The sequence below is a fragment of the Orycteropus afer genome, unplaced genomic scaffold, assembly GCF_000298275.1.
Source record: "Orycteropus afer afer isolate SDZICR_OR568_19922 unplaced genomic scaffold, OryAfe1.0 scaffold00447, whole genome shotgun sequence".
Classification (NCBI taxonomy): domain Eukaryota; kingdom Metazoa; phylum Chordata; class Mammalia; order Tubulidentata; family Orycteropodidae; genus Orycteropus; species Orycteropus afer.
In genome coordinates, this window is record NW_006922034.1 from 2,128,347 (window position 1) to 2,134,619 (window position 6,273).

The window sequence follows — 6,273 nt, forward strand, 5'->3', positions numbered from 1 at the left end:
TCTGGTTAGCAGGCAAGTGTCTTAGCCACTATGCTACCAGAGCTCCATAGTGGTTAAAAATTACTGAGTAAAATATCGTTTGGACCTGAATCAGTTCATTTGACAGATGAAGAAATAAAGATTTAAGCTTTTCACAAGGACTCAAGGCAGTGAAGGACTAAGCTCAGACTTGAAAAGCTGGTTTTGATTATCAGGTAGTGTTCAATTGCACAAGGAGCCCTGGCGGCACAGTGGTTAAGTGCTTGCCTGCTAACAGAGATGTAAGTGTTTTGAACCCGTTAGCTGTTCCATGAGAGAAAGATGTGGCAATCTGTTTCCATAAAGATTAACAGCCTAAAAAACCATATGGGGCAGTTCTACTCTGTCCTATAGGGTCACTATGAGTCAGAATCAACGAGACAACAACGGGTTTGGTTTGGTTTGGTTCAACTGCACAAATACATGGCAAGCAACACTACCTTCAGATAAAAGTGAGTCTTTCCAGGTCTCTAGCACTCTTTGGCAATGTATGTGGAGAAAATACAAATCAACTGTTCTCAAAAGCTTTGAAAGGCATGGATAAAAATAAATTGGGAAAATATTCTCCATACCGGGTTTCCCCAAGTTTAAAAAAAAAAAAAAAAAGGAATTTTTTTCCTCAAGTTTCCCCAGTTTTCTCAAAAGTACTCCCATACAATGAACAGAGGCCTAAACTAGGACATATCTTTTTTCAAGCATTAGGACAAAAGTCCAGAGAATTCTTTATTACAATTATCACGTGATAACCATTTTGTCTAACACAGTGGAAATTTACCTGGGAATAAAAATGTGTGCATTAAAGAGAAATATAGACTATCAGTATAAGGCTTAACCATTGCACCATACCCAACCATTTATCATTTCAATTTAAAAACAGTAATGCTGCCAGTGGAAACAGAAAACAAGTTGTCAGCATTTTTCCTTGAGCACGATGGAACCACAAAGCCATAGACCAGGCAATAAAATTTGTTTAAAAAGCTCAATGTTTCAAGACAAGCCAGATTATTATGGGAGATATACTGTAAACTACTCTTCTAATTTATTTTGTACTGATGCCATTTTACATGAAATTAGCTTTATTGGGTTGAAAGATTTATTTTTTCCTTTCCTTTAATGTGAGCAAAGCCAGTTTGAGCCACATTGTGGAAGATGAGGGTCATTGATCTCCCTCCTTGCTTTTCAATTCCAGTCACAACTCAAGGATGATTAAGTGTGGTGAAGCCAAGTCTTGACTTTATTTCTTCATTCATGGTAGTTCTTTTTTTCCCTACTCTGTACTGCTTCTTTCCCTTAATCTCTTTAAACATGTAATGTTAGAGTTGGAAGGGTCCTGAGAGATCAACTAATCTTATTTTGAAGATCAGGAAACTGATAGTCAAAAAGGTTAAATGACTTATCCAAAGTCAGAGAATTAATTAGGAACAGAATCAAAACTAGAAGCCAGGATCCCTGATTGACTATAGTCTCTTCACTATCCCACTAAGTCCTCAACAATTTGTAGGCTGGATTCTTAAGATAGTCATTCATTCATCTACTTTTTCAGGTGAAGAGAAGCCACATTTCTTACCAGTTCATGAAACTTTAAATCCCTTCAAACATCTTTATGTCACTTGGATCCTTCTGTGACATACTAAAACACTTGACCAAATATACTACATACACAAAAGAACTGGAATCAATTGTGAAACTTCCTCCTTCACAATATTTACCACCACTGCAGAAGAAAAGACATATTAGTCTGGACTATGAAAGCTTAACTTGCCACAAAAATTGGTCTTCCTTGTCATAGCAAAGTTTGAGTTATTGTCTAAAAACTCTGAGACATTTGGATTGTACTATTCTGATTGGGGAGAGTTTTTGTTTATAAGAGGCATTATGATGTTAAGAGCATTGACTCAAGCCAGACCACTTGGATTCAAATTCCTGATCTGCAATTTACTGACTATTTCACTTTTGGAAAACAACTTAAACTCTTAGTGCCTTAGTTTCTTCAGCTCTAAAATAGGGATGAATATGAAGATGGGAACAATAGTGTCCACTTCATAGACTTGTTGGGAAGATTGAATGAGTATATAAAGTGCTTAGAAGAGAGCCTCATATTTAGTAGGTGTTGTAAAAGTATTAGCTATTACTTATATTTGCCTCTGTGCTACACAGGAAAAAAAGAAAAGATGTCTCAGCAGATTAGTGCCCAACCTTGACCATTATGGGGACTTTTAAAGTATTTTAATGACAAAATTTATAAAAGGAAGGGTCCTGCTAATTACCACTCATATCTCTTCATTAGAGCTGGTTGAACAGGTCCCTTACTTAAAAATATCATCATAGTCTTTATTACAATTACTATTTTTCTTTCAAATAACATTAAAAAAAAAACCATTAGACTATGATTCAGACTTTCACTAACTCAGTAAATAGATCCTCCAACTACTCGGAATCAATGAGTTGTGACTATATCTCAACATGCCCCTATCCCCCCAAAATAATAACAAGCCTAGACATTTTTTTAGAAAGAAGTAGTTTTTCAACCTGCCAAATTCTCTAAATTTTCTACTTACAATGATCTCAACAGGTTTGAAAAGCCAAAATAATAAAGAGGAAGTTCACCAGGTCAACAAGCCATTGCATAGTTGTGGTTTTTAGGCAATGGCAAGCTCAAATGAGTCAATAGTGTGATGTAGCTGCTTCGAAAGCAAATGCAGTGCTAGAATAGAGCAATGAAAGTCAAGTGCCCAGTTCCAGTTCAAGAGAAGATCTCAGCATTAGTCAGACCACATCTGGGATGCTGTGTTAATTTCTGGGTACCCACATTCTAATAGGAACTTTGCCAGTCTTGAAAGAATTCAGAATAAGATTGCCCAGATGGCAAAGTTTCTGAAATCATGGCATGGAAAGAATGATTGAAGGAACTGGGAGTGTTTTTCCTGAAAAAGATCATATTTAGCCAGAGTGCAACATGAAATCAAAATTAGACATCTTCAACGTAGCCCTAAGGGAAGAACCAGGATAGTAAGTAGAACTCATGAGGAGGCAAATTTAGGATAAGGATCGGAAAGCTATTTAAGCATACAACGTACCCATAAACAAAATGGGCTACCTTGCAAAACAGTAAACTCTGTCACTACAAATTATCAGAAACTGAGTATGGAGAAAAGATTTCTAGTTCAAGTATCAGGTTGAAATTGTTGATATCTAAGAATATTTCCAACTCTGATATATGATTATAGCACCATGACAATATGCTCAGATTACTGAAATATCCATCTATAGATGGTTTGGTTTCTAATTTACCATGAGCACTACTGTGTTAAAACTAATCTTTCTACTCGACTTTTATTTGCATTCCTATCTCCTCTCCTTCGCATACACGTGCATGTGCACACACACATGCACACGTGAACACACATACACTTTATATATGGCTGCCTCCTATCTAGTGCATGGGGTCCAAACCCCATTCCTGACTTTTTGTGCCTCCTGCTTCTTGAACTCCTTCCTCTTGGCAACTTTATTTCTCCAAAACATTCTCCTCTATTTAAGCTATGTAGCCATACAAATTCATACCTTTGTATACAGTGTTCTTCTTCCTGAAATTCTCCCAATCCTTTCCTCCATAAAGCAAAATGTTACTAATCCTTCAAGGCCAAGTTCTGATCCATATTTTATCTGACACTTTCTTTGACTGTTACAACCCACTGTGTCTCCTGCTTCTCTGCATTTGTAAACAAAGAACTACCATATTTTCAGTTCCTGTTGATCCAATCTACCATTTTCCAAATGAAAAAAAACTTCAGTGTCCCAAAATAAAGTGACTTGTCTGAGTCAACTCAGCTAGTTAGTAGCAGAACCAGAAAGAACTCAAACCTTTCTATTCTTGGGTGTTTTCACATGTAATTATTTTAGGGCTATTCATTTCATGTTCTCAGGTGGATTCTAAGCTTATTATGAATAACATATGTGCCACTCAGTTAAGCACTTATTGATTGCTTGAGTCTACTTGGAAATTTTTATTAAATACCCTCTCTACCAGGCACTGTTCTAGTAACTGGGAAGCTGCAGTGAACAAAACAGATAAAAAAATGCATATATACCTCCATAGAGCTTATATCCTAATGGATGGTGGAGAAGTTCCTTTAAGACAAATCAAAGAAAAAATACATATAGAAAAGATGGACTTGTTGAAGGAACAGTTTGTCTGATGTGTCATTCTCTAACATTTCCTTATATACTACCAAACTTACTTGAACTAAACAACACTGACCTTTGCACGTGGAAAGATTTTAGAAACTGGATTCCCTCCCCTGTGTTCTACTGTATCCATTAGAAGGGTCATCTATGCAGGTGTGAATGAAAGTAAGTCCTGGAAGCTTCCAATCCTGTCCAGTCTAATTAGATCCAAACCAACTTGACCACCACTAAGAACAGAATGACTGAGTTTGGCTGTCCAAAGCCGCATCTGTCCAATAAACCCCGTTCTTTGGCTTTATAACTTTAAATGAAAATCCAACCAACCCAATCTCTAAGAGTAAGAGATACTTAAAGTCACTAAAGGTCAGAAACAGCTAATCAACATGAAAACTGAAAAAATTAAAAACAGTAGATAATGAAGATCTATTACAATCTGAGCATTTTGCTAGACCTGCAGGGGAATCCAAAGTATAAATGATGGCCCCTGCTTTTGGTAAAGCTAGACAAGGAATAAAACGTATCATATACGGTAGGGAAGAAAGTCCATCGGGTCTAGTTGAAGACTCGACCAAGTGTGAAATATAAACACTTAATACATATATGCCCTCATCATCATGCCAAAGCAAGCATATGTGCAGGGAATAGTGTTGGGGAAGAAGATGACTTAAGGGCAGAAATTAGTGATCCAAGCTGACAAAACCTGAAAATGACAAAATTCCAATATTGTGCCTCAATAGATGAAACCCTGTTTCTGAGAGAGTAGCTTAAGAAGTTGAAGGAGCTCTTTTTCTCCCCACTCTTCACTCCCCCCACAGACCAATGCAGACTATGGAATGTGAGTCCACAAACCGCCACATCTCCACTCTTTACCTTGTGAGATGGCCAAAAATATTTAGCTATGTCAGTGGGTCCCATGGCCAGACCTCATATTTTTATGCATAAATAATTGGGAGTATGTGTAACACTCTGTCCTCAGGGTTTTCAGGGACTGGGAGGGTGTAAATCATCTTAGAGTGCTGAATAAATGCAGATTGATAAAGAAATGTACACAGGTTTACACATATAAATTCACAGATATTAATATGCTGGAACATTTTCTCCAGCAACCTACAAATAACAACTGGACCTCAAATATTTGAAAAAGATTTATAAGTCCAGCAACAGTTCCTTTGCTGTTTCTCCTTTAGGAGCTACAACTGGTGATTTTTATGTGACCTCTAACAGCTCAGCTAGAGGTCTATAAGTTCCAGAAGCTTGAAGGAGGAGGCAAAATCTCAGAGTGTGAGGGTCCAATCCCAAAATCAGTTTTTACAATCCAGAGAGTTCTAGTCCCATTTCATGAGAACTCCCTAGAGAAAGATAAAGCTCCTCTTGGAAGGAAACTTCTTTTTTATTCAGAGCCCCTTGTTTTATTCTCCAAAGCGTTCCCTTGAAACAGATTTGTTTAAGTTTCTATGTAAGGATGCTTCTGAACTTATTTTTGACTCATGGACCATTTTAAGAATCTGGTGAAGGTTATGGACATTTTCACTCATAAAAAAATGCAAGCATAAAAAATCTGCATGCTTTTTTCTCATAACTTGAGGTTCATGTATCTTCAGAAGCCCATCTATAGATGTCATTAAGGGTCAGCAGTTCCCAAATTAAGAGTGCCTCTTCTAAAAGTTGAAAATTAAGCATATAATCACCTAGGAAAAGGGAAGGTGGGGGATTTAATGTAAGACTTTCAAATGGCACAAAAAAGCAAAGAATGTGTGCAATCTAGAATTATAGCTATGATAGCTCCATCTCAGGAACAAAACAAAGAAAGATAATGTGAGGAATTGTCACAAAACTGTGAGCTTTTTTACTCTGCAGAAATAAAAGGAGAATATGCTTAAAGATATTCTTGCAGAATGTAGAAACTGTGACCCTTGGCTGCTATCATTTTTTTTTCTATTTTTCTTGCCAAACAAATGTTATGAAAGAATATCTCCAGGCATTAGCTCTACCCTGAGGGTTAAAACATGTACAGGATGGAAACTGGCAGAATGCTGAGGTTGGCGGACTCATCTGCCTTGCTAAAGC